The 22312-nt window shown below is 30.2% G+C and overlaps 1 protein-coding gene across 3 annotated transcripts in view; it reads right to left on the bottom strand.

Moving 5' to 3' along the window:
• Window positions 1-22312, bottom strand: part of whd (carnitine O-palmitoyltransferase whd) — a 42161-nt gene that overhangs the window by 15788 nt on the left and 4061 nt on the right. For 2 of the 3 annotated variants that reach the window (XM_075311387.1, XM_075311385.1), the window contains exon 1: window positions 12418-12783. The exons of the other annotated variant lie outside the window; for it this stretch is intronic. The gene's annotated coding sequence lies outside the window, so the exon portion shown is untranslated. Of the gene's footprint in view, window positions 1-12417; window positions 12784-22312 lie in introns of those variants that run through there. 3 annotated transcript variants of the gene reach the window in all.

Genomic DNA, 22312 nt, shown 5'->3' on the forward strand with positions numbered 1-22312 from the left:
ATATATATATATATATATATATATATATATATATATATATATATATATATATATATATATATATATATCCTACACTGCAAAAAAATATTTACGTGATATTAAAGATTACGTAACCTAAATTTTAGTATGCGCAATTTACAAAATATTAAGGACAAATTTCTTCAAAATAATGACATTTTAATCAAAATAAAGTTTATAATCTTTGCTTAAAAAATATTAAATTAGGCACACAAATTTTGCAAATGTACGTCCCTCCGTCAAAGTCGTATGTCTGTGAACTAAAGCAAATTTTCCTTAAAGTAAAAAAAACATTTTTGATTTAAAGATATCATCCTTAAATTAACTGATATGTTAAATCTTTAGTTTAAAATTTTTTTTGGAATTAAGAGAATATTTATTACTTTGATGTATCCGTTATAATTTGGATTTTTAAACTGACATTATTAATATACTGTGAAAAGAAAATGAATTCGATAAATGACACCTGTATCCTAATTTTAATCTTATTAATGTCTTCATTCAAAAGAAGCAGCATCTTTCGCTCGGAATCAATTCCAAAATCCTTAACCTTCATAATCTTCGAATTCAAGTAATTTTTTTTGCTTCTCTGCACTGTCTACACCAGAGCTTCCCAACCTAATTTCCCTATGTGAAATGGATTAACCCCAGGACCGGTGCAGGATTAGACCCTGGTGTGTATGGACTAATCTCAGTTCTGGCCAATACGTATGTGAGGGACCGGTCACTTTCACATGGGTTTGTCATTGAAGGGGTAAATTTACATTTTAGGACATGACTTGGCCCCATTCCAAAGGACACGTTCTTGGACAACTTAGTAGGACTACCCCACAGACAGGACATCATGAACCAGTCAAACAAACGCTTAGGAAGCTTTTACATTTTCATTATAAAAATTTAAAAATTGCAAAAAAAAATGGAGTACTGGTACCAGTACTGTGATAGGTCTTTTAGTGGCAATTTACATCAATTTCCGTAGGGTTGCTACCATAAGCGTAGGAAGGCCTCTGGGGAGGGGGCTTAGACCCCTCCAGAAAAATTTTAGCCCCCCCCACAATTTGAAAACCTATTTACGATTTTCCATTGTTTTTATATATCCAGCAAAAAAGCGTTACCAAAAAAGTAGTGAAAATGTTATATTTGGATCCGGAAGTGGTGGAAAATTGGCGCAGAAGTTATGAATTTAACATGGGCTTGTCCTAGGACGGATGTCCACCATTTCAACAGCTGTTGCACTGAATTTGAATCACTTTTTAGGGTGTGATCTAAATTCAGTGTTTTGAATGTGAATTATTGTTATTTTTTTAATGCATTCTTACACAGAAACGTTTGACCTCGAACATTTCCAAAAATTATCGATATTTCTAGAATAGATTTGGCTTTTTTGCGACAAAATGTTATTAATTTTTACCCTTTTTAACGTATTTAAAAAAATACCCATTAAAAATATGAAAAAAAGTTGTAGATATTGAATTTAAAAACTTCCTGTATAGCTAAAACAATTAGCATCTTAATGAGGACAGTTTTGGAAGTGCTTTTACCATAAAGTTAGAACAACTTCAATTTTTTTTTTGCTGGGAAAAATTATGGAATTATTAGTTGCTTTATTATAAATTAATTGTCTAGTTGTGTTGAAGTCTGACTTTTTATTCATTTTTATAAAATTAACCCTCAAATGCCCCAATTTTTTTGCCACAAGAAAAATTTATACGGTAAAGTTCAGTATATGCTGCTAAGCCTCTTGAACAGTTTTAACGAAATTTTCTTTTTATTTTACCCATTTTTGTTGGCTTAAGGTGTGTTTTACTAAAGGCTTCCTCATATAACGAAGCCCGCCTAAAGGCAGGATTGGGCATTAGAGGGTTAAGTGAATCTATAACTTCAGTCTATTAATTTTTAGCTAGGGGGGCTATAGCCCCCCCTAGGAAGATTGTCTAGCTACGCTATTGGTTGCTACTCAACCTAAAATGACGCTCCGCTGTTGAACCTTGTGGCGGCCCCATTTGGAAAGCATTGCAAACCATTTTTTGTCGGAGACTTAAATAGATTTTTACTACCGAAAATTTCGCAAGAGGGACATTTTTTTCAGTGTGTTATGAAAATTTAGCTTAAAATAAAAATGAATCCGTTTATCAGCCGGTAAAGTAATACCAGCTTTTTCATATACAATTTTAAACTTTCGACTGTGATCCAATAGACTATTTACTTTTATGGTTAAGCGATAATTAACAATAGTTATAAGGAAAGTTAATGAACAAAGTATTTTCCATTGCTGTAGGAAAAAACCTTAGACTTAAAATCTACACTCATAGAAAAAAGTCTGCTAAAAACAGCAGTCGATGTCTGTTGTTATATTTTTGTACTTCAGGGTCTAATGAACAACAAATTTTAAAATTTTTAGGTTATACATTTTTTCCCCAAACAAAAATATGTTTTAGTGTAATCGAGCTTAAAAACTAGCAGGCAATGTTTGCTATTTCAGCAAACAGTGACTGCTTTCCCTTTTTCAGCAGACTTTTATGATGTCCCTACAAACAAATTTTTTGAATATGTGTGTAGTAAGGATGCCGGAAATTCACGGGATTTTACCATATTTTCGCTCCCGCTTTGTCTTTCCAATATATGAAATATTACTACGCCAAAAAAAAAAACAATACTTTCCTCAGGAACGAAATTTAGACAAACAAAATTCCGCTGTCAAATAAAATATTTGCTTTAGAGCAAATAATCCCAAATTTATGATACTTTATGATACTTTTACGGTTAAGCGATAATTAACAATACGAGTAGTTATAAGAAAAGTTTATGAACAAAGTATTTTCCATTGCTGTAGGAAAAAAACTTAGACGTAACAAATACACTCATAGAAAAAATCAGCTAAAAACAGCAGTCGATGTATGTTGTTATATTTTTGTACTTCAGGGTTTAACGAACAACAAATTTTAAAATTTTTAGGTTATAAATTTTTTCCCAAGCAAAAACATGTTTTAGTGTAATCGAGCTTAAAAAATAGCAGGCAATATTTGCTATTTCAGCAAATAGTGACTGCTTTCCCTTTTTCAGCAGACTTTCCTGCTGTCCCTACAAACACATTTCTCTAAGACAAACAAAATTCCACTGTCAAATAAGATATTTGCTTTAAAGCAAATAATCCCAAATTTATTATATATATAAAATATATAAAATAATTTAATAGTTTTCGTTGTTTTGATTTAAATAAAATAAACTATGAAGTAAAATAAATTAATTAAAAGATGGTACTATTTGTGCAAATGACTAAAATTGATATCATATCAAACAATGTTTTTCTTTGAGAGGGATTCCGGGAGTTTTCAAAACAAAAATCCCCGCTTCCCGAGACTGGAAAAAGTCCGAGAAAAATACCTAGTGTGTATACTTAGTGTATATTTTTACGTTAACTGCACTGCACGTTAGTAAATACTGTTCAAATGTGTTTTGTTACAAAGGTTACACGTCCCATCATACCTTTGTCAATGACGCAGAATTATTATTATTTGTGGTTTAAAAACGTTTTTGACTAAAGGTTGGTTGTTGTTTGTTGTGCTGTATTATTTTTTTAACATATTTCTTTTTAATAAGTATTGTTATCGCGACGGAGAACAATGTAATCAATACTTGTCATAACAAAAACAAAACAGAGTTCAATTGAAAATGATAATAAATTAATCGATTGAGACTTGGGTTAGTGTTATAACCATTATGGCAGTACAATGAAACTTCCCCATGTAACTATCAATATAAATTATCTTTCCAAGTGGACTAATAACTGCAGTAAAAATGAATTTTTTGATTTGATATCATTTAGACAGAGAAAATTACTTATCATTTTATAGCGTACATGTTTTAAAATGGCTATTATATTATAATATTATGACTTGAAATTTTACATAGTTAAATTAATGATCTTTCTCATTTAAGTACAATTTAACAATATTTTAATTCTTGTGAAATTTAATATTTCTATGGAAATGTCTCATATACTCGTATATCTAATATGGTAATTTTAAGTCATTTCATCGATGTGAGATAAATTGTAATGGATTTACTCCAAACATAAATAAATACATGAAATTATATAGGTAAATGAAATAACTTAAAACTAATAGACAGATAAATATTGACTTGACAAACAATATTATGTAACTAACATTTTAGAATCCAAAATCTACACAATTTTACGGGTAAAATGGTTGTTATATATAAATACTATATTAGTTTGCATCCTTCTGTTGAATTCGAATGTCAATTAAGTAAGGAAACTTGTCATTAATATGAAAAATTAACAGAGGAATCTTAAGTTTAAAGATCAATAAGCTTAAAATATGCTAAGCATTATTGGTATATGCTTCAATTAAAATTTTCTTTGTATATTATAACAGACACTTTATTGTAAAGTATCTTTTATAATATGCTAAGCTGAAATATACCAGTTCGTGAATTGAAATTATTAATTAAAAATTTAGAAGTTGTTCCAACAACATTATTTTGTAAGCACATTAAGAGATCCTCCATCAATCCATTAATTATCCCAAAACATGAATAGAAAATCGATAAAAATAAGTTAAAAACCTTCCACTTCCATGGAAGCTCTAACACGCAAAAAAAAAAAAAACGTTTGGAAAACGTGTACCAAAAACGTTTTTCTTTTGTTAGATTCTTTTTTTTGAATTTCTTCGAAAATTTTAAACTTTTATCACCAGAAAAATTCGTTTATTACAAAATTTTTATTTTTCAATAAAACAAAAATTAGTTTTGAACCAATCACACAGTCCATTACGTTTATATCAAGCACTGTTCTTTTCTGACTTTAATTCATTAATAAGACACATTTTACAGTTTCATAGTAAGTTAATATAGTAGTATGTAATGTTGAACACCTTTTCGGAATCTTCCGAACATATCTGGAATATATGTAAAAAAGTAGTTCGACGCCAACTAAATGTATGTTTCTGTATAATAAAGTATATTTAATGGGCTCGTGGGCGCCGCAAGCTATGCTATATAAATATAACTTATATGGATAATTGTTTATTGATGACAATAACAGCTACATAGCTCAGTGGATAGTGTGTTGGCTTACAAATTGCATAGTCCGCGGTTCGATTCTCCGTCCAGGCGAAAGGTAAAATTTAAAAAAATTAGAAAATCGAATAATTTCCTCCACATTGTCTGTATTACAGAAAAAGGAAATAGAAAATCGAATAATTTCTTCCACATTGTTTGTAAATATTACAGAAAAAGGTGCTAAGAACTAAACAACCTCGTGGAAGTGAGAAAGATGTGAGAGAAAAAGCAATTGCCAGAAAAGATTGTTTTTTTTCTTCTTTTTTTTGAGTTAGTCTTTATGAAATTGTTTTTACACCCTCGAAAAGAATAAACGTTTATCACAAAAAGTATATAATTATCAAATAAACTTCCTTAAAGTAAACAGCAAATGAGAAACGAACTTTGTTTGTCTAAAATTTCGTTTGGGAGGAAAGATTTTTTTTGAATGAAAGTGGAAAATATCTATCGAAAATATAAAAATAACAAAATAAATTAAAAAAAAATGTTTAATACAAAATTTGAACCTGTATTCTTTATTATTTTATGAGAAAATAATGTTTATGAGAAAATAAACGTTGTAGTAAAAAAATTGATGAATATAATAAGTAAAAATTGTGATAAAGTGACATATCAGCAGCAGCTTCTATTTGATATACTCAGAGAAAAAGGGTTGACAAAAAGATATCAATATGACCTCTATAAAAAGTCGAAAATTTATATAGCAGATTTATTTATAAAATTTATTTGGCAGATCTTAGGAAATTTAGCTTAATTTGAGAAAAAATTTCCTTATTTCAATCATTTTTTAACTGTATTAAATCCAATGATAGCAAAATGGAGAATTCTTCGAATTTAAGGACGATTTCCTTAATATCTGGTATTTTTTTTTCGGATGTACTATAGATAGGATGATTTAGTTCTCTCATATAAGCCAAATCGATAATTTCAAAGCCAAAATGGCTCGTACGACAAATATATAAACTTTTGGTCAAGTAAAAATCTGCACAATTTTAACTAAAATATTTTACTAATTACAACATGATAAATATAATTTTATAACTTTTTTCAAATTGAAAAGAAATTTTTAAAAATGATATTTTTTCTGTTGTTGAAGAAAATTTCATATTTTAAAGGAAAATATTGTTAAAATGTCTTTAGTGCTATATGAAGTACAGAACTGACACAATTTAAGGAAAATTTACTAATTTCAGAAACTGATGAACGAAATTTAACATAAGTAAACTTCACCCATTTTAGGAAAATAAGAGCTATTTTAAAATTTAGTAAAATTGTGTACTTCATTTGTATACAGCTTTTTTTCTCATTTATAGTTCACGTCATTAAAGTAAGCAAAGAATAATTAAAATAAGGAAAATTTTCTCACATTTGGCAAAATTTAGCTAAAATCAACTAATTTTCGTGAACTAAAATAAAGTTAAATCCGCTATAAAAAATTTCGTTCACTTTTCTCTGAGGGCCCCATAACCTACATATACACCTTCAAAAACCGTCTCGGTAACATATACTTTACCCTAAGCATATCTTTTTTAAAGACTCCAAATAGTTAGCTCCAGTTTCCAAACATTTGTTTGCTTGCAGGCAAATGTCATAAATATATATTATAATTTTAAAAGTAAAAAAAGATATGTAATTTATTTGTATATTATACCCCAAACATTTATATATACTAGATGTATGCACGTGAGTAATATTTTGCTCACGACGGATAAACCTTATTCACGCACACTCACGCACGATATTTTTTGGGAGGACTCACGCTCACGCACGCTCACGAAAAGAAAATTTGTACTCACGCACGAAAATCTTTCAAATGTCGTGACTCACGAATAATTTTATGAGTAATTTACCTATAGAACCTGACTGAAAACATGAGTATGGTTAAAATCGAGTGCATTATAAAACTCTTACCACCTACACTGAAAAAAATATTGTCGTGAGGTCAAAGATTTCATGTCTTTAAAATACGAATACAAATTTTGCTTAGCATAGAAGACGCATTTCTCTAAAATAAAGTTATTTTCCTTGTCCAAAAGTCGATAAACTTTTCAATGAAGTCGTATTGTCCTTATAATTAAGTGATTTGACTTAAAAATGGGTATCTTAACATGAAAGAAAAAATGTATAGTCTAAGGTCAACTTGACTTTAATAATTCAGAAAAATTCTTTAAATTTAATGAAATTGTCTTTAAATTTGTTGTCTTTTTGCATCTTGAGTACAAAGCAAAAAATCTTTCAAATATAGGACATGTTTTTCAAAACTTTATTTTAAAGAAGTTTTTTACTTCAAACATAACATAATTTCTACTGGAAGTCGAGTCCTAATTTGGAAAATAAAGTTGTCGTTAACTCGTTTTTAAAGGACTTTGATAGCATATGAAGAAAAAAAGCTGAGAAAGCGAAAAATTAAAATTTGCTTCCTAGAAGCAAGTACACAAAACCTAAATTTAAAAGAGAATTGTGTCTTAAAAGTATCCTTACTTGTATTCTCCGCTTCTTTCTAAAATAAAATAGGTTTATTTTAGAAAATTTTAACTAAAATAGTTTTCTAATTGCAACATGTTATAAATAAGTTAATACTTTTTGTCAAACTGAAGGATTTTTTTTAATAATTATTTTTTTTCTGTTGTTTAAGAAAATTTCATATGTTGAAAGAAAAAATTGGATTTAAAAATTGTTAAAATATCTCTAGCGCTGTACGAAGTTCAAAACAGGTACAATTTCAGTATAATTTACTCATTTGAGAGACTTACGAACTCAATTTAAGCAAACTTCTGCCATTTTAAGAAAATATGAACTATTTTATTTTGTAGTAAAATTGTGCACTATATTTGTATACAACTTTTTTTCTTATTTTTAGTTCACGTCATTAAAGTTAGCAAAAAATTATTCAAATAAGGAACATTTACTAATATTGTGCAAAATTTAACAAAAAGCAACTAATCTTCATGGACTAAAATAAAGTACAGTTGGCATTAGAGCCCCTTTTTTCTGGGTGTATGCATGCAAGCGTATGATAATAATAAGTATTAAGAACTATTGTACAATTTGTCGAAAAAAATTACGAGTTATGATGAATTATAACATTGTGATTAGACTACTATCTCAACACCAAAATGATATGAATTTTCAATAATACAAATATATATAAAATCTATAAAATCTATAATACAAAGTTCATTATTAATAGTTTCGGTAGCAGGAGTAATATTATCGCAGCAATATATATACATATACTAAAACATCTTTATAACTTTTCGATTATTGCAAATGAAATAGAAGAAAAAAAATGAATGTAACAAGTTAATAGAAAAGTAGATAACGCTACTAGAAATAAATTCAATGACGTTTAGTTAGCTCAAATCATCTAAAATTGAGTGTATACGTTTGACAGCTGTTGGTTCATTAGTTTATGGATTTTAGCATTATGTATGAGTGAATCAAGTTTACAAATTCTTAATGGCTGATTTTCCTATGGCAGTGTCCGGAAATTCGTCCTTAAGCCAAGTTTTGAGTTTAAAATGTAAATATTTTGTCAATACGCTAAATTTATGTTTTTCTTCACAATAACTAAAGTTGTTTCACTTAAAATGCTAATCAGATGTATACATGTGTCTTTTGAAATCACATGGATTTATTTCAACTTACTCGTACACTATCTTTGTATCAGTTCGGTAACTTTTCACCTGTTACTACTACATTTTATTCAATGCAGGGGATAATGGCTTGTCTTTTCAAAATAAAACGTGTTTGCATCGCTACTTTTTGTTCTGTTTTGTTAACAACCTTTCTGTTGTTGATTGAGTTCAAAGTCCAACCAATGTGTTGGATAATCTGTGTGAGAATAGCATATTACGAGAGGGAAGTGTGCTGTCTTCAAATGTATATGATAAACAAACACATATTTCTATACAATTTTGTTTTGATAAAGTGACATATACTAAACAGTGGGAAGCAGCAGGTACTATTTTCTACACTCAGAAAAAAGGGGTAACAAGAAGGTATAAATATGTCCTCTATAAAAAAGTCGAAAATTTATATAGCAGATTTATTTATAAAATTTATTTGGCAGATTTGATTTTAGTAAATTTTGTCTAATCTGAGAAAATTTTCCTTATTGTGTGCAGGTACCTTAATGACATGCACAATTTTACTAAATTCGAAATTCGTATAAAACAATTCATATTTTACTAAATTGGGTAAAGTTTACTTAAATTGTGTTCATACATTAAATGGGTAAATTTTATTTTGTCTGTCTTGAACTTCATATAGTGCTAAATACATTATATCAATATTTAAAAATTTTTCCTTCAAAAATATGAAATTTTCTTAAAATTATTATTTTTAATAAATTTTCTTCAATTTGACAAAAAGTAATAACTTATTTGTATAAATTTGTAATTAGTAAAATATTTTCTAAAATAAATCTATAGTTTTTTGGTTGTATTAATATGTTTATGGATTACACTTCATATTAAGAACAGTTATTAATATATTTTAATTAAAAGAAAGTTTATATTTTTTGTTCTAAAATAATTTTTCATTAACTTTTGGAATGAGAGATAAAAGTGCTTATTATACTCACAAAAATTGAATCCTATTTATATGGCACTAAAGCCAATTTAATTCTATTTTATTTTCATTAACTTTTGGGATGAGAGATAAAAGTGCTTATTATACTCACAAAAATTGAATCCTATTTATATGGCACTAAAGCTGGAGTTGTTATGTTTTGAGAAATTTTTCTTGTCTTTAATCATTTTTTGTATACGTTTGTTAAATGAACTAAAAAGGGGGATAAATTATACATAAATTAAGCATACAGATTTACTAAATTCGTGTCTCCCACAAAATAGTTCAGAATTTCTTAAAATCTATAAATTTTACCGTTCCCTTCGCTCTTGAAGGGAACTATGTTGAATAATAAAAACGAATTTTGACAAAAAAATGTGTTTTTCTTTGTTAGACCGGGGACTTATCAGCCAACCTGTTATGCCTATACAAATATGTACATTTTGTGATAAACGTTTACTCTCTAACGGGATATGGAAAGAATTTAATAAAGATTAACTCAAAAAATTTTGGAATTGCTAATTGCATCTTCCTTCATATCCTTCTCACTTCCATGTAAAAGCAAATATGAGATTTTAGAAAAATTCCTGTTGTCGCTATAGCCTACATGCTATACAGTCAAGAAGTTCTATTTATAGAAAAGTTTGTTAGACACACATAAGCCACAAAATGGAATAAAATGATATTTTTGCAAACATAGTGCCTCGATCAAGGATAAAAACGCTAGCTGCCGAATGCTGGGAACTCAGCATCACTAGCTCTTGTCAGCATTCTATATGATTTGTGGCAGTTGAATTTTGTAAACATTTTGTAAACAAAATTTACAAAACATAGATATTGTAATCGAATGTTTTCGACGTGGTGGGGATTCTAAGAATTGCCGTCTAATTCAGAAAATTTTGGTAGGGATTAAACCGAAGGGCCAAAGTTTTGAGGACTACTGGACTTAAATTACGAACTCTACTTTTTAAACAAAGTACAGGGACAGACCTCTAGCAAAATTTTCATGATCATAAGAAATGCATAGCTACTTTTCCTAGCAAAATTTTCGTTAGGACTATTTTATCGATTGTTTACATTTGCTCGCATAAAAATATATGGCACAACCGCCATATTGGTATGTAATTCCATAAGAGCTGCATATGGGGCATAAGACGTTCTATGGGTGTTAAAGGACTCCCGCTGAATGTTCCATAAAAATAAACGAACTTATTAATCTAATTTATTTCAAAAAAATAAATGCTAAATTTAGCTGTACAAATGCTAAAATGTAACGCTGGTTTCAAAACTAAAATTATAACGGACACTTTAATGTAAAAAACGGTTCCTTAATTAAAAAAATAAATAAAGTTAAGTGTTAAAGTTAAAGTCAAAATCATATCAGCCTATATTTAAATTAGCTTTATCTTTAATTTAAAGATTCAATTTATCAGTAATTTAAAGACAATTTCTTTTATTCAAAATCATGTTTTTACAGCTAAGAACATTTGCTTTGCTTCAAAGACATATTTTATTGACTTTAACGAAGAGACAAACGTTTCAATATGAGTATCCTAAATTTAGAGAAAAATTAAGTAAAATTTCTTTATGTTATGTAAATTTTGTTTCCCAAAATTTAGGTTAGCTAGAAAACATTGTTTCGTGTAGTATTAAGTTAATATTTTTTTTCAGTGCAACAACAAAACAAATTTTCTCATGTGTATACATTTCATCAATGAACACACAAGCTCGCTCTTTTAGAGAATTCTTATTTTGCATGTTTTCAAAAGTAGGTCAAACTATTTTTGGAAATGCCGGTTTTATTTTTGTTTGATACGCGTATAACTTAGGATAAGAAACGAAAAAATTGCAGCAATAGAGAGAATTCTGGAAAAATTCATTTTCTTGAAATATTAAATTGATATTTACATTACTAAATCTTATACAAAGATCATCAATATTGAAATTTAATACACATATCTGAATAATTTTTTATGTGGAACATTCATATAAAGAAAGCGTGTTCCGGCAGACGACAACGTGACTCAATAATAAAACAATTTAGTAACAGAACTCATTTCAATCATTTTAAACATTTTATTCTACAGAAAATACATACATATATGAAAAAAAATAGACGACGTAAATGAATATTACAATACGTGAATTACTACAAGAAGCAATATTTTCTAGTTACAATTTCTGGATTCTACATCGAAATTAATTTTCCATACGTATACAAAAAATAAAACCAAAGTTTATGTGATGCTGAAATAGCCTTACTCATTGGATTTTCAAAAATAAAGCCATAATGTTCTAATATATTGAATAAGGAACCACGATTTTATTTTAAGTGCGATAAGAAACCAGCTTCAGTCTCAGATTTAAATTATTATTATTTTTACTATTTTATCCGTGGAATTTAAAATCAACATATTTTATCCGTACTAGATAGTTAATTTTTCTGATTGTGGTTCTAAAGAGTGGATTTTCTATTAAACCAAACCAATAGTTTTAGTAGAACAAGGAAATCGTGTATTTATTTTTTCGATGAAAATAATTTTATGTTTTGAGAACTACACGAATTTATTGTAGGTATTTCAAATTTCAGCACCTGAAGTGTATACAATGATAATACTTATTCACAATTTTTCATCTTCATGTATGTGCCCGCATTTATATACATCTAATATACGTATATAAAGAGTAGTTACGCAAAAGTAATCAAAGCAAAACCAGTTTAAAACTATAAAATTAACTAACCTTAATTTAATATTTTTAACAATCACACGCGATTTTTTATTGTAATTTCACGTTAGTTTTTATTGTAACTTATTTGGTTATTTTTGGTTCACTTTTATATTTGAGAGTATAATTTTATCTTTTTTCCACTTTTTTTATTTTCGTAGCGATTTTATCGATTTAATCACTTTTACTTCTGTTTTTAATGCGATAATTATCGTTTTGTGGGATTTTGTGTAGTAAAGGTGGAGAAGAGGTATAACACCAACACTAAGAGTAGATACAAAAATAACACGAAATAAAATTGGGTCTTTGTATTTTCAAATTTTCCCGAACTAGCTTCTCCTTTCCGTTAAACCTTGTTGATCAACAGCCACTCAAAAGCAACTGATTCAAATATCAACGTGGAGGTCTGTACAAAAGCCCCCACAAACAATCGCGTAAGCTTATTGTTGTTGTCATTGCAGCAGAATTGCTTGGCAATACTGAAAACTCATTTGTGTAGATTTATAAAGGGTGATTTGTTAAGAGCTTGATAACTTTTTTTTAAAAAAAAACGCATAAAATTTGCAAAATCTCATCGGTTCTTTATTTGAAACGTTAGATTGGTCCATGACATTTACTTTTTGAAGATAATTTCATTTAAATGTTGACCGCGGCTGCGTCTTAGGTGGTCCATTCGGAAAGTCCAATTTTGGGCAACTTTTTCGAGCATTTCGGCCGGAATAGCCCGAATTTCTTCGGAAATGTTGTCTTCCAAAGCTGGAATAGTTGCTGGCTTATTTATGTAGACTTTAGACTTGACGTAGCCCCACAAAAAATAGTCTAAAGGCGTCAAATCGCATGATCTTGGTGGCCAACTTACCGGTCCATTTCTTGAGATGAATTGTTCTCCGAAGTTTTCCCTCAAAATGGCCATAGAATCGCGAGCTGTGTGGCATGTAGCGCCATCTTGTTGAAACCACATGTCAACCAAGTTCAGTTCTTCCATTTTTGGCAACAAAAAGTTTGTTAGCATCGAACGATAGCGATCGCCATTCACCGTAACGTTGCGTCCAACAGCATCTTTGAAAAAATACGGTCCAATGATTCCACCAGCGTACAAACCACACCAAACAGTGCATTTTTCGGGATGCATGGGCAGTTCTTGAACGGCTTCTGGTTGCTCTTCACTCCAAATGCGGCAATTTTGCTTATTTACGTAGCCATTCAACCAGAAATGAGCCTCATCGCTGAACAAAATTTGTCGATAAAAAAGCGGATTTTGTGCCAACTTTTCTAGGGCCCATTCACTGAAAATTCGACGTTGTGGCAGATCGTTCGGCTATTCATGATGAAATGTCAAAGCATACTGAGCATCTTTCTCTTTGACACCATGTCTGAAATCCCACGTGATCTGTCAAATACTAATGCATGAAAATCCTAACCTCAAAAGAATCACCCTTTATATATGAACCAGTGTGTGTGAGATTGTTTTGTTTTGGGGGGGCAAAAATCCACATAGTAATAGTTTCCCATATTGAGAGAAGCAATTACTATTAGTGGACAACGAAAGAGCGGAATTTTCATGCACTCCCCCTAAAACATTTCAAATGAAAGAGAGTAGTTTTCATTCATCGCTGTAGAATGTCCATATGTAGAGAGTGGGTATTGCTGAAATGTATGAGAAAAAAGTGCTGCATTGGGTGGGATTGCATTTGGCCCAGATATAAACACGTTTTACCCACTAAATGCAATTTGACGAATTTCAAAGCCACAATTTTTGAGCTGTATATAAAGCTCTATTCTCAATTTCTATTTCGTGTTGATTTTAAGCATTCATTATTTTTCTTATCACTGCTATCTAAAAATTTTGTTGAGTCAGTTTGCGTATAGTCTAGAGTCTAGACTTACATATTGTCTATGTACAATGTATGCCTGATATACCAATTTTCGAAATATGCATTTTCAACAACTTCCAGTTATCAAATTGGTCAACCTGATTCCGAATAAGAAACTCAGTTGAAAACTGCGTGCTACCTTACCATACAGCAACACATGCATTACAAGAGCTCTTTACACAAAGAAACCCGTTTCTGTTACATTACACATGAGGTTAACTCATCCATGTAGAGTTGGTTTTATCATAAAGAGAATCATAAATCTGTTGATTACGAGAATTTTCTTTTAATTCGTGGCAAACACACCTACCATAGCTGACATTCATATGGACAGGTTTATTATTAAATGCCATTATTTTAAAGAAACGTTTTAGGTTTAGGTGAGAAACTTGATATGCGTTGATAGGCGAAGTTTTTACCTTACATCGGCATGGGGTCAGGCATGAATATGTGCCTTCGAGAAATATTGATACTAGACTCCACGTTATACACGCAAAAAAATAATTCTTTCCTCCCAAACGAAATTTTAGACAAGCAAAGTTCGTTTCTCATTTGCTTTTCGCTGTAATGAAGTGTATTTGGAAGAAAAGTATATACTTTTTGTGATAAACGTTTATTCTTTTCCAGGATGTAAAAACAATTTCATAAAGACAAACTCAAAAAAAAAAAAAAAAAAAATGTTTTCTTGCTAATTGCATTTTCCCTCACATCTTTCTCACATCCACGAGGTTTTTTAGTTCTTAACACCTTTTCCTGTAATACCAATAATGTAGGAGAAATTATACGATTTTATAAATTTTTAAAATTTTTTTTACCTTTCGCCTGGACGGAGAATCGAACCGCGGACCATGCACTTTGTAAGCCAACACACTAACCACTGAGCTATGTACCTGTTATGGTCATCAATAGATAAATATCCATATAAGTTATATTTATATAGCATAGCTTGCGGCGCCCACGAACCGAATAAACAAAGTTTATTTAACAGAAACAAACATTTAGTTTGGCACCGTGGAGCAGTGGTAGCTACGTCCGACTTGCATGCCAAGGGTCGTGGGTTCGATCCCTGCTTCGACCAAAGTTTTTTTTTTTTTTTTTTTTTTTTTTTATTACATATATTCCAGATATGTTCGGAAGATTTTGAAAAAATGTCAACATTACATTGTACTATATTAAATTTTGAACTGTAAAATGTGTCTTATTAAAGACCTAAAGTCATAAAAGAACAGTGTTTGATATAAACGAAATGGACTGTGTTGATGTTTCAAAAATAACTTTTTTTATTGAAAAAATAAAAATGTTGTAACAAACGAATTTTTTTGGTGATAAAAGTTTAAAATTTTCGAAGCAATTCAAAAAACTCTAACAAAAGAAAAACGTTTTCGGTACACGTTTTCCAAACGTTTTTTTTCTTTGCGTGTATATACTGATTGACTCAGAATTACCCATGCAAGTGGGTATAGGTTATATCCCAGTTTTGATTAAACATCGAACAGTTGTTCAGTGTTCTCGGCTACGAGGAGGTCCACTACATCCATATATTTAAATGAAATTTTAGACAAACGAATTTCGTTTACGATTTTCGTTTCATGTTGCATTAAACATACTTAAATCTAACGGTAAGGTCCCACTGGGCAAACATTTGACAGAAATAAAAAAGGCTTTGTCACCACAGTCAAACCACCAGCAAACATTTATAGCTTTTATTGGGTATATAAAACCACGGCGGGAATGTTTTCCAAAAACCAGATATGTCTAAAATGCTCGTGGAAAAAGTTTGACTCTCAGTTTGATCAAATATTCATATCCTAAGGAGTGAAACTAGTTACAAGTTTTACTTCCTAGAGTCAAATGGGTTTCAAGTATGTTAAAACTAATTGTCTTAAATGTAAAGAAAAATATTAAAGAAATAACATTTAAATTAACTAGGACCCACGATGGTGTAATGGCTAGCATGCCTGCCTTGTAAAGGGTGATTCTTTTGAGGTTAGGATTTTCATGCATTAGTATTTGACAGATCACGTGGGATTTCAGACATGATGTCAAAGAGAAAGATGCTCAGTATGCTTTGACATTTCATCATGAATAGACTTACTAACGAGCCACAACGTCGAATTTTCAGTGAATGGGCCCTAGAAAAGTTGGCAGAAAATCCGCTTTTTTATCGACAAATTTTGTTCAGCGATGAGGCTCATTTCTGGTTGAATGGCTACGTAAATAAGCAAAATTGCCGCATTTGGAGTGAAGAGCAACCAGAAGCCGTTCAAGAACTGGCCATGCATCCCGAAAAATGCACTGTTTGGTGTGGTTTGTACGCTGGTGGAATCATTGGACCGTATTTTTTCAAAGATGCTGTTGGACGCAACGTTACGGTGAATGGCGATCGCTATCGTTCGATGCTAACAAACTTTTTGTTGCCAAAAATGGAAGAACTGAACTTGGTTGACATGTGGTTTCAACAAGATGGCGCTACATGCCACACAGCTCGCGATTCTATGGCCATTTTGAGGGAAAACTTCGGAGAACAATTCATCTCAAGAAATGGACCGGTAAGTTGGCCACCAAGATCATGCGATTTGACGCCTTTAGACTATTTTTTGTGGGGCTACGTCAAGTCTAAAGTCTACAGAAATAAGCCAGCAACTATTCCAGCTTTGGAAGACAACATTTCCGAAGAAATTCGGGCTATTCCGGCCGAAATGCTCGAAAAAGTTGCCCAAAATTGGACTTTCCGAATGGACCACCTAAGACGCAGCCGCGGTCAACATTTAAATGAAATTATCTTCAAAAAGTAAATGTCATGGACCAATCTAACGTTTCAAATAAAGAACTGATGAGATTTTGCAAATTTTATGCGTTTTTTTTTTTTTAAAAAAGTTATCAAGCTCTTAACAAATCACCCTTTATACGAGGGCGGTTCGGAAACTTCTTAGCCTATCAATGAAAGAGAATAGTTAGTTTTTCAAAAATATTTTTATTTTTCAATATAATCTCCTGAAACTTCAATACACTTATTCCAACGCTTTTCTAGCAATTCTATCCCTTGATTAAAATAGTTTTCCTCAAGGTCTTCAAAATAGTGGTTTACAACTGTAATTGCATCTTCATTTGAGGTAAAACGCTTGCCAGCAAGGAATTTTTTTTAGATAGTGACAGGTAAAAGTCACTGGGAGCTAAATCAGGAGAATAAGATGGGTGGTCAAGAAACTCGTACTTTAATTCGTTGATTTTAGCCATTTTTAAAACACTCTTGTGCGTTGGTGCGTTGTCTTGATGAAAAATTATTTTTTTGTGTTGTAAGACAGGACGTTTTTCTCGAATTTGTACATTTAATTGATCCAAAAGGTTGCAATAGTACTCTGAATTTATTGTTTTACCCTTTTGCAGATAGTCAATCAATAAAATACCTTTGAAGTCCCAAAAAACCGTTGCCATAACCTTACCAGCCGATTGAATTGTTTTTGCCTTCTTTGGGGCACTTCCTCCAGCTTCAGTCCATTGTTTTGATTGTTCTTTTGTCTCTGGAGTATAGTGGTGGATCCACGTCTCATCAACAGTTATGAAACGATGCTTAAAATTATTTTATTTCGCTTAAAACGATCCAAATAAGCTTGAGAAATGTTCATTCTTATGCGTTTTTCATCGACTGTTAACAAATGCGGCACCCATCTTGCAGAAAGCTTTTTCATCTGTAGTTCTTCATGCAAAATTGAATGGACTCGATCATTTTTGTGATAAACTTTGACATATTTTTTTTGCATTGTCTGAAAAGATATGAAGATGTGCGACTATCTTCCCTCATATATTTCTCACTTTTCCATGAGGAAGAACTTTATTTAGAGAAAACAAGTAAGAAAGGGACCGACTACCCTTTCTTACAAACGATGTAACAAATTCGCAAAGATTTCAAACTGTGTCTTATTTAAGACTAAGTCAGAAAAGAACAGTGCTTGATATAAACGAATTGGTCTGCGAATTGAGAAACAAAAGAATTTTTTTTGGTGCAAAAATAAAAATTCTATAACAAACAAAATTTGTTGGCGATAAAAGTTTGAACCTTTCGAAGTAATTCAAAACACTGTAACAAAGGAACATCGTTTGCGGTACACGTTTTTTTTTGCTTTGGGTGTGGTGACATTTCTGAGTGTTTCAAAGATTCTCTAATTGAAGTTCCCTACTGTCACTGAGTCAATGGATTTTTTTATATGTTTCAAAAAGAAAACTAATACGTCGATACGGGTCTCATCCTAATTTTATATTTGTAAAATCTTTAAATCTGATTACTTCCGCAAAATGTCTAGATTTTTAAGACTCCACTTTTTTGGTTATAAATCAACACCGAAATCTTTGAAGGAATACCAACATTTTTGAATACAAGTAAACTACATTTTTTCAGCGAGGGTGTTTAGAAATCACATATGCTGAAACATAAATATTTTCAAAAAGTCTAAACTAAACCACCGTTTAACAGTTACGTAAAATTTAAGTGGTACTACCATACGCTGAATAAAGTGGAAAATCTTTAATAATGTCGACCTAGGCGGTTGCTTCTGAAAACCACTGATATGGACTTTGAACCCCAATACCCATTCATTTTGCTTTGTTTAACTCTTGGAATTTCAAAGTTTTTCACAAGTTAATTTAAACTAAACCCTCCAAAATATAATGCAGTCTAACATTCCAGTTTTTTATGGTTCAATATTGTAAATTAATTGATTTGATTTGAATACAAAACAGTTTTATAAATAAATAGATATGTATGTTCTAAATTAAAGCATAGACAGACAAAGAACTTTGAACTTGCTGCTCTCAGTCGCCAATCACATACCGGTATTGGGCGTTGATAACACTGACGATAGAATGCTCTCAACACTGATAAGTAAAAGACATCCCAACAATAGAAACGCAGATGCGATTGTTGTCTCTTTGCCTATACAAAAATTTTGCAAAGACAACATTCATCAGAGCGTTAACAATTTACAAGTGAACACAAGCATACGATTACGCCAAGTGATCTTGTACTCTGTACTTGCTCTTTGAAATCTCCCCTTTCTCATCATTAGAACTTATCTATTAGAATAGCTGTTGTTTGTTTTTGTTGTAAGAGAGTTTAATTGACAAAAAGAAAATAAGCCCCCGTATAACAGTGTTTTCATAAGGAAACAATAAAAAAGTTTTGTCGTACTCATTATTGGTACAAACATTTTTATAGCTTTTACAAAGTTGCTTTGTCAATGCAGAATTTATAAATCGTAATTTTATAAAAAAAAACAGAAAATTTAAATTAGTTTTATTATTTCTACACGGACGTAAAAATTATATGTTTGGAACTCAAATTTTTTAACATAATATTTTTAAGTGCAAGCATATAATGTTCTTATATGTGTTTAGAAAGAGAGACCTAGAGAGTATGCTGCAAGTAAAAAATGGAAGTAACCAATTGGCGCCTTTTCTACCAGTGTATGCCTAAGGTGAAACATAATATATTTTTTTGGACCAATCCTGACAATATATATGCATGAAGCAAAATGTGTTTGGGACATATGTTACAGAAGCGATTTTTTTGAGGGTGTATATTTTCAATCATATATCGTTATGATATACGCCACAAACTATAAAATCAATCAAAGTTAGACTGACTGAAATAGTTTAGAGATAAGATTTAGGTACAAACGGACATAAGGAAATATACCATGTGAGGCAAAATGTCGATTATTTAGATTTTACAAATTTATTTTATATAATTTAATTTAATGACAGCTCTGTTGAATCAACTGATAACGGACAAACAACTGCGAATATGGCATATACAATATTTACTAGTAACAAGTTCTGATTTGGTTCAATGCATTTTTATAAGGTCTTGTAGAACATTTTCAGGTAATATACGAAAATACACGTGAAAATGTGGTGATTTACGCCACATGTCCACATTTTTATGTATTGATCACGTTCCTTTAATCAATCTGTTCAATATTGAACTATATAGTTCGTTTCAAAGATTATTTCCGTTTGTTTCATAATGCCGTAAGCAAAATTTATAATTTTTTTGTTTATAATTGTTTTTCAAAGTAAATGAAAATACTTAATTTCATTTCGATAACCTCAAATTGTGCAGATCCAAAAATTCTATCATTAGAGTAATCATCAAAAATTAAATCAAAATTTAAAATCATCAAAAATTAAAAAAAACGAAAATGATAATCGCAAACATTTTTCACTTGTTACAGTTTTTTTGTGTTTCTTCGACAATTTAATCTGTTATCACCAAAAATATTTTTCAACATTTTTATTTTTGCCGTTAAGGTGAGTACTAAGTTCGAGTTTAAGGTGAGTACTATGTTAAGTTCGAGTTTAGCCGCTAAAGTGAAAACTAAATCAGTAAAGAAAGGCATAAAATTATACATCCTTGATGCAAATTTTATTATAACATGATGCTATTCCCCATCATGTTATAATAAAAGCAAATTTTCACAAAGTTCGTATTCCATAAAATGGATTACTAAAGAAAAGTAATCGTGAAAAAATTGCGATTTTAGATCGAACTTAATACGGACCTTTAATAAAAACTTTTTACTCCAAAACCAATCGATTTCGTTTGTATCAAGCATAAAAAATTTAATATACTACTACTAAATGACGCATTTCCTTTTGATTTATCCAAATTTGTAGAACATATATATGAGCCGATTTGGGTCAATTTTGGGTCTACTTTAATCTCGGGGGTAAAATATGGATATTCTACACATATTTCCCCCATCTAATAAATATGTGGGGCCTATATTTAAATCTGAACCGATTGTGAATAATCCATATCTAAAACGATTTCTTCCAAAATATATAGGGATATGTTCCACAGTGGTTCATGGTATGCAAATATATAATACTTCTACACTGTTTGGGTGTGGTGAAAGATACAATTAAGTTGACAATTTCAAAATAACTTTTTTGAGTTTGCCTTTATATTTAATTCTGTAAAATGTCAAGTTTTATTCCAAAAATTTCAAACACTACTCGTTTATAGCGAGTAATATTTATTTTGTAACGAACATTCAAAATAAATTTTGGGAAAATTGAGATCAACAGAAAAAATTAAAACAAATGTCGATTTATATACAAATTATGCAATGTATCCAGTAAAAAGCGTCTATTAAATAAAGTTTTAATTCCCATCTCTTGTTTCTGAATACGTTATAGTCTTATAGTCAAGTTACAAAAAATTCATGGAATTCGTAAGGCTTTCAATAATATCGAAGATTTATATCAAGTTTTTAGGGACAAATTGACTTCATTTCTATAGTCGAATCTTCTAACTCTAAGGGCAAGACGGCTTCAATGAAAAACTTTGTATCAGAGAAATTCGTCTTCTACACTAAAAAAAATTACTTGGATCCAAAGATTTTGACTTCTTTAAAATAAAGAAATTTTTTAGTGACCTATCTGGCTTTAACTCTAGGACCAATAAAATTCAAATTAGAATACGGATCTCATTTATCAAAATTTCATTCTCTTTTCGCGGTTTATTAATAAAGGTACTCACGTACAAACAAATGCCAGTTTAAAAATCCAAATTATAACGGATACTTCAAAGTAAAAAATGTTTTCTTAATTCAAAAAAAAAAAAAAAACTTTAAACCAAAGACGCTAAATCCTCAAAATAAGTCTTAGCCTATATTTGAAGCGTTTTTATCTTAAATCTAAAGTTTCAATATTTCAGTTAATTTAAGGACAATGTTTTTAAAGAAAAATGCGTTCCTTTACTTTAAGGAAAATTAACCTTAGTTTAAAGACATGGGACTTTAACGGAGGGACGCAAATTTACTAAATTTGTGTCCCAAATTTAATGAAAACAATTTTTGAAGCAAAGATTATAAACTTTATTTTAATTAAAATTTCATTATTTTAATATTTTGTAAATTTCGCATCCTAAAATTTAGGTTGCGTAATCTTGAATATCACGTAAATCTTTAGATTAAAGATAAAAACGTTTTAAATATAGGCTAAGACTTTGGTTTAACGTTTTTTTTTCGAATTAA

The sequence above is a fragment of the Haematobia irritans genome, chromosome 5, assembly GCF_050003625.1.
Source record: "Haematobia irritans isolate KBUSLIRL chromosome 5, ASM5000362v1, whole genome shotgun sequence".
NCBI lineage: Eukaryota > Metazoa > Arthropoda > Insecta > Diptera > Muscidae > Haematobia > Haematobia irritans.